The sequence below is a fragment of the Sebastes fasciatus genome, chromosome 5 (assembly GCF_043250625.1).
Source record: "Sebastes fasciatus isolate fSebFas1 chromosome 5, fSebFas1.pri, whole genome shotgun sequence".
Taxonomy (NCBI): Eukaryota; Metazoa; Chordata; class Actinopteri; order Perciformes; family Sebastidae; genus Sebastes; species Sebastes fasciatus.
The window spans coordinates 28259270-28267675 of NC_133799.1; positions in this window are offsets into that span (position 1 = coordinate 28259270).

Below are 8406 nucleotides of genomic sequence, written 5' to 3' on the forward strand. Positions count from 1 at the left end.
TAAAGGTAAATATGTCCGTCAATGTCACTGTGTCACCAGCAACCACGTCAGTACGGTTACATTCCCCCCCGGCTGCAGCCACTTTCGCCACTAGCTTTATGAGCTGTGCGCCCACATGTGACCTCTTACGGACAGGGGCTTGTGTTTGTCCACGTGTCTGCGAGCGGCTGTGTGCCTTGGAGGACGGAAGGCAGTGCAGCTGATTTCCCAGAAGTTTGTCGGCTTTTATTTTGTACAAATATTTGAAAATATTTCATTAATATTTGTTCAGAATTATCACCTCAGGCCGCGTGTTTGACTTTCTGTATTTCTGTAGCCGTTAGAGTCGTTAAAAGGAGAGAAAATAGGATGCAAAGTAACAGTGGATCATGAATAAAGTTGTGGAACTCAGTATATATAGTGTCGCATTTAAAAACCAAATGACTGCACAGAGCATTTTTGTCTTATTTTCATCAGTGTAGATGTTCATATTCCCACATCGCCAAGGACGCAGCGTATGCCAAGCACCCTGGGTTACCTGATGGACCAACTTGATTAAATGTACAGTGTGTGTGTGTGTGCGTGTGTGCGTGTTAATATTTTGTCTCCCCACAACTTCTCGTTCAGCCGACAGAAATTCCAATTAGAGAATCTTTCCCCCCTTCTTCTCAAACTGGAGCATCATATTTTATTCATTCGTTTGGCAAACTGTGAAAGTGAATTAACTTTGATTCCACAGACGCCCATCCACCAACATACCTGCTACTCTCAGCGCTATCGATTTTTAATTCACACTCAGGAAGACTTATACTTTATTCATTCTGGTGAGAAAAAAAAGAACTTTAGCCAGAGGATCTGCAGTGTGTGTTTCTCTTCTTGTGAGGACCTTGTGTGTCCGCACAGATAGAAAGTTGGAGGAAGTCATGAATCGCTATTCATCACATTGAAAACTTTAGAGTTGCAGTTTAATGTAAGAATTAGCCTCAAGTAAAGTGATCAGTGTGTGTTTTAATATTTGTGCGCATGCAAATATTCATATGCACGTTTGTTCTTATATGTGTGCATATGAATACATGTTACATACATGTCCCCAATATTTAAAGAAGACCTAATATGTTTATTTTTCAGGTGCATACTTGTATTTTGGGTTTCTACTAGAACATGTTCACGTGCTTTAATGTTCAAATATCACTTTTTTTCCCCTCATACCGGCTGTGCTGCAGCACCTCCTTTCACCCTCTGTCTGAAACGCTCTGTTTGAGCTCCTGCCCCCCCTCCCGACAAGCCCAGTCTGCTCTGATTGGTCAGCTGGCCCCCTCAGTTGTGATTGGTCAACCAAACCAAACCCTTCGGACTCTGCTCCAGCTCCGCTCTAACCAGCTTTGTTTGAGGGCGTGCTAAACTAGCTGCTAGGCCTGTGTTATGCAAATGTGTCACTTGGTGACATCACCACGTTACGGAAGAAAGGGCAGGACTTCAAACGAGGTGTTTCAGGCAGCTCAGGAGCAGTGTTTCTGTTGGGAGAGTAACTCTCTTTGGCGTGGACTTTGGCCTTTGTAACTTTGCAGACCTTTTACATGCACATAAAACTATATAACACACTGAAGGAAAGGGAAAAAGCAAAAAAAGGACAATAGGTCCTCTTTAAACATTTGTAAAAATATCCTTAATATGCAAAAATGTACTCTCTTTTCACACGCACACTCCAAAAATTGACTCGCTTTGAAAAATATCCTCACTCTCCAAAAATGTCTTTATTTACAAAATAAAACTTTTTCTAAAATGTTATTACAGTCCAAAGATATGCTGAAGTTAAAAAATGTCCCTACTTTACAAAACTGTCCTCATTTTTCAACATTTTCAAGGTCTAAAAATCAAATTGGTCCCCATACAGATTGAAGTTCAACAGCACACACGCACACACACACACACACACACACACACACACACACACACACACACACACACACACACACACACACACACACACACACACACACACACACTTTGTTTACTGGCTCCACCATGGTAGAGTTGAGTGCTAATGTGTTGCTGTGGGAACTAAGATGTGTGTGGCGGCTCAGCAGAAGGAACCCTGCAGCACTATTACTGTATACACACTTCCCACATCATTTCTCACACACTGCTCAGCAGTAAAGGGGTGCATGGGCCTCTGCACATACCTTTTGAAGGGTTTTTATTAGTAATAGGAAGGGCTGAGAATTTCTTGGCTGCAGCTCTACAGACCTTTTTAGCCTCTTATAGCTCGTAGTTTTGGTTTTACAGCACATTTACTGTCTGGTTCAGCCTCAGTATTTCCAGCAAACAAGCTCTGATAAACCCACTGTACACTGCCTGCTCAGCACCGAACAGCAGACAGACAAAGTTAGAAATTCGCTGGTCAAGAAAGTAGCGCATGTAGCAGCTTAAGAGTCAGATGTTTTTTTTCTCAGGAGGTGGTTCAGACCAAAATAGAGCTAAAAGGAGAGTGAATATTGGACCTGCATTCATCAGGTAGATGCGAACGCGACTCCAATGGGATGATAATGTTGCTCTGTGTCTGCCTGAAATGATTGATGTTGTGCATGTCTAAACCTGGCGATGTATCTGTAAGCTTGTTCTGATGTTTTTCTGTCCCTGAGTGGCCAAAAATCTATTAACGCCACTTTGAAAAATGATCAAATTTAGCTATTTTTATTTCCAGCGGCAATATGTGAACGTCAGCTATTTTTACAGGTAAGGATGTTTCCACTGTTTTGTTTTGTATGACAATAGTTATTCTTAGCATCTCACTCCGAGTGTGTGTGTGCTTGTGCGTGTGCATGTGTGCGTGTGTGTGTGTGTGTGCGTGTGTGTGTGTGTGTGCGTGTGTGTGTGTGCGTGTGTGTGTGTGTGTGTGTGTGTTTGCTACAGAACAGTGTTGTTTAACAAGCTTAGCAGGATCAGGTGCTGAGTAATCTGCTGGTAATGAGGCTCACAGTGGTGTGTGTGTGTGTGTGTGTGTGTGCGTGCGTGTGCGTACATGCATATGTGTGTGCGTGTACATGCATGGTAGCATCTTAGTGTGCATCTTTCAATTACCAAAACACACAGCTCTACATCTGCACCAGCTCATATAGCGTGTACATTTCTATTTCTATATTCTCCTTTCTTCTTCAAAGTGACACCCCTACACTCATCCTGCTTCACGTTCTGCTTCCACCAGCTAAACGTGTGTGTATAAAAGTATATTTCTGTATGATTCCGTGGATCTATGTTGGCTATCTGTGTTGGGGCAGGGTTTAACTGAATTAAGATGACTGAGGCTGGTGCGCTTCCCAATCACCCCAGATTGGGTTTTGGAGTGAACATCCTCCAGGGAAGCACTAATCCCTGACTGTCGGGAGCAATTTTTATTCCGTAAGCAAAGCTTTCTCGCTCTGTCTCTCGCTTGCTTGCTCCCTCTCTTGCTCTATCGCTCTATTTATAGCCCTCTTAAGCTGCTCTGCGTGCCACTGTTTACATTTAGAGCCCCCACTCTTTAGATTTAGAGCCCCCCTTCCACTTCCTCCAGCGCCCGGTCGTCCCTCGGTTCCCCGGCTGAAGAATTAAAAGCAGGACATCTCTATCGGCTAGCGTGCTCACATGTAGGAGGGGGTCGAGATGGACAGATAGAGAGATTACGAGGAACAGAGCGAGACAGATAGAGGTGGAGAGAAGAGGAGGGAAGACAAAGACAAGGGAGATGTGAAGTGACAAGCAGATCCGAATGTGTATTCCAGGCGGTCGGGCAAGCTGTCTGTGTTTTGAGAAGACAGATTGTGATAGAGACGAGGAAGACGAGGAAGAGGCAGAGCATTTGTGTCTTGTTTTAGAGAAGCAAAGAAATGGAGATACAGATGATGCTGATTTTCCAAACAAAACCATTAAGGACATGTGATGTCCTGTGCATTTTGTTTCTGGGAATTTGGGGTCTTTAAAAGAATAGTTTGAAACAGATGCACTTATTGGCTTTCTGGCCCGGAGTTAGAGGTGAAGATCGATACTACTCTCATGTCTGGACTGAAAATAGTTGGAGCCAGCAGCCGGTTATTTTAAGTTAAATCTTGTTTGCTTAATCTGTTAAAAAAATATATTTTTTAAATGACAATTCGGTTAGGTGACGGACTATTTCTTGGTCATGGCCAGTAACTTCCTGGAGTCTCCGCTGGTTGCCTGGCAACTGGTCCCATCCAAGTAATGGTCCATAGGACCCGAAAACTGCACATTTTTACACTCAATGTTTTTTTATACAGATTAAATAAACAAGACATAATGTGTTAATTAGGGAGTCACAGGGGGCCTGGTAGGCATATTTTAATACCTTTGGACTAGGGTTGCACCGTTCCGACTTTTTCAGTCCCGATACCGATTGCGATACCTGGGCTTTGGGTATCGGCTGATACCTAGTACCGATTTGATACCAGTGTTTAATTACTGAGCTGTATGCCTCGCTGTGTGGAAGTGAGGGTAAGGATCATTCCTTTATGTGTAAGACAACATCAGGCTTGACTTCAACATTGCTTCCTTAACTTTGTAAAACAAATGTAACAAAGAAATACATAGATATAAATTTACTGAATTGATTTTATTATTATAATTATAAATCATACACTAGCGGCCAGAAGACACAGAGGAGACCGAAGCTTTGGTCTCCAGGGCCGGAGTCGATGCTGCTCAGCTTCTCTGCCTGTCTGCTTGCCTTCACTCACACACCGCGCTCGTTCTCACTCGCTCCACTTCTCACGTGCATGCGCGCACACTACTCACTGCAGAAGACGGGAGTCTGAAGCAGGAAAACACAGTATCAGCATTGATTCATGGAGAGACCTTCGTCTGGTCAGCTAACATTACTGCCAAGCAGGTGAAATATAGAGTGATATTGTGTTTTTTGCTGACGTGTGTCACCTCACTGTTTTGACCGATGCTCCTTCATGTCTATGTAGAGCGAGCACAAGCCCGAGCCCGAGCAACAGGACGCTGACTTTCGTTGACTTAACGGCCACAGGTGTCGCTGTTAACAAGCAATTTCTGATTCTTACATAGAGTCCCTTTAAACATGAAAGCGAAAATTTCCCAAAATGTCTAACAAAAAAAAAATATATATATTTTTCTAGAGGTTTCAAACACACCAATTATTGTATTCCTGAGGAGGAGTGTGTATTTTACAAACACATACAAATTGCACAAATTACAGAGCAGCTACAAATTGGTTTGAAGTCTCATCATGATATCTTTTAGTCCCAGTATCTGTAAATTTGATTGAGGCCGATAAGCTAATGAATGAAGTAAATATAAAAACAACTTGATTCAGCATTTCTCCACCAGAATCATATTTGAAGCAGCATTTAAATACAAGAAGATACAATTGTCAAATCTTTTCTGAGGTGGTGGGGCTCGAGGGTCTTGGACTTCTAACATCAGTATTTCTAAAATCCTAGGTACTGGCCTGCGAGTGACATCACCCACGTATTGATTATTGTTTGTTTATTTGTTAGGGATAATGCTTGATGATCAACAAAAAAAAAGGTTTTCAGATGAAAAGGTTGGTGATATTTTATGTTTTCCTCATTGTCCACAAATCCCATCAAAAGACCCAAAACTAACACTGTGTTAGTCCGTCTCTCAAAACTTTCTGACTTCCTGTCAGTGGCTCTCAGCCCATGCCCATTGGTTCTTACTGAAGATGTAAATCTATAAAACCGGGTCACAAGTAACATATAGTTTCACTTAATATTAATCCAAATAATTTCTTAAAACAGCTGGAAATCGTGCATTTGTTGGGGACTATTTTCAGCAGCAGATTAATCCACATTTGGATGCTCATGCGAGTATTTGGGACAGCAGGACAGTGTATGTGGGATTGAGTCACAATAAAACTACAGTGTAAGCAAAGAGTATAAAAGCAAAGAGACAACACTGGTGTTTTGGAAAATATTTTCTTGTTCAATCAACACAGGCCATTTCGGTAGAATATGTAATAATTTTGTTTTACTTTTGTACGACACTTTTTAGGCGGACGTTTTACTGGCGTATATTACTATTACTAACGTATATTACTTCTTAGTAATAGACGTTCTTTGGCTCTCTGGCACAGAGGAAGAAGATAGATCAGGCTTTGATTCACATACAATACTAGTTAGTAGGATCAACTCATTGTTTTGGGTCTTTTCATGTTTTTTGTTGACAATAGAAACGATAAAGAATATTACCAGACTTCTCCTTTAAAAAGACTTCTCCTAAAAATAGAATTTCTTTTATAGATTCCCACCATTTTGAACTTCAACATTTCCCCTTCCCCAAGCCTTCCTGTTTGTTCCTGTGGAGGTCAGCTTGCCCCCTACAGCTGAGAAGTAGCAGTTTAAGGCAGCAGCTAACATTTAGCTCATTATGTAAATGCTAATCATCAGTTGTAGCACAGACCCCAGGGGTTTAGAGACGCTCAGACACAACTAAGGCTGGCAAACCAGCACGCTGCATTAACAATTCTAGTGCATAAACAAACCGATTTATGGGTTGCGAGGCTCCACTGTGCTAATCTGTCAGTTTAGTTCCCTGCACGCTGTAAAGCAGCTGTGATGTAAACTAGTTATGTCATTTAATGTGATGGAGCAGCCTCGTCCTCTGTGTATTTTACACTTGGATGAGGCACGCTTCCACTTGTGTTTCCTGCCCAGTGTCAATAACATAATCAGATGTGGGGCACACAGCTGCTCTACCTGTGAGTGTGTCAGTGTGTGTGAGTGTGAGCGGCAGAAACAGACAGAGGAATACAGTGCAGTATTTGGACAGCGACACATATTTTCTTGTGTTGGCTCTGTCTTCCAGCACTTTGGATTTCAAACTAAACAATGACTAAGAGGTGAAGCTGCTGACTTTCAGCTTTTTTTGTGTGGGTGTTTTGCTCAGATTGGGTAAACAGTGTAGGGGACCTCACTTTGTCTTGCTGTATTGTCCAATAATTTGGGGGACTACTGGATATATGGAGGCAAACCCCCTGAAACACCATACAGATGGTTTTGCATATTTTATCCAACCCAGTTTGGTGTGGACCAATGTTTAACAATTAAGGGGATCTATTGGCAGAAATTAAATATAATATGAATATGTATGTTTTCTTTAGTGTATAATCACCTGAAAATAATAATTTGTATTTTTGTTACCTTAGAATGAGCCGTTTATATTTACATAGGGACCAGGTCCTCTTCACGGAGTACGCCATGTTTCTACAGTAGCCCAGAACGTTACTCGCTCCCGTCGTCACCACTCTCTCGCTCTTTCTTCACCACTCACTTTCCACGTACTCACACACTCTATATACTGGCTCTGCTCCAAATGACCTACACTACTCTTGCAACAACTGTCTCTAGAGAGGGCCATTCACGTTTTTGCATAGGCCTCCTACATGCTTGGCACACGAGAGAGGCTTCAGTTGGTTGCAGTCTGCAACCTCACCTGTAAGATACCGCCAGATCCTACACACTGGACCTTTAACCAAATGTTTTAGTTGTCTAACCCAGTGGGCTAACCCGGATCTGAAAAGTGAAGCCAGTGCCAAAGTGCCTTAAACTTGCATTCTTTCTAATAGCCAGCAGGGGGCGACTCCTCTGGTTGCAAAAAGACATCTGATTGTATAGAAGTCTGTGAGAAAATGAGCCTACTTCTCACTTGATTTATTACCTCAGTAAACATTGTAAAAATGAGTTTATGGTCTCAATCGCTGGTTTCAAGTCTTCTTCAATACAGCATGATGTTCATTTAGTAAATTATGGTCCCATTTAGAGTCAAATAGACCATAAAGCAGGGTATACTTTAGGGCGTGGCTACCTTGTGAATGACAGGTCACTACCGCGGCGTTGGCCAGTCTGGGAGTTGTCCGTGTTTTTGTTGTAGAAATTAAACCCTTTGGCAGTGTGTTTTCAGTTCATGAAAGTTAATTATAACGTTTTTGGTAGCCTGAAAATGTCTTATTCAGCGTTCGGTTGTACTTAGCACCACCGTCTCATGCCACTTCTGGTTGCAAAACAACAAGATGGCGACGACCAAAATGCAGAACTCTAGGCTTCAAAACGGCAGTCCACAAACCAATGGGTGACATCACAGTGACTACGTCCACTTCTTATACACAGTCTATGATCTAACCTTAACATTACCTTAACTACTGTCTATTTTCCATAAACACAATATTTTCCTAAACATAACCATCTCATGAAAACACCAGTTCTGGGGAAAAAGAGGCCTCTGCACCGTAGTTACTTGTACGTTTGTTAGTTGAGATTCAGGCTTGATTGTTATTTGTGTTTTGGCTTGTAAAAGTGGTTCTGAATTGGGTTATTTAATTTGGAAGACAGTGGAGCTGCAATCATTGATTAGTTGTGAACTATCAAATTAATCGTTAACTGTTTTGAT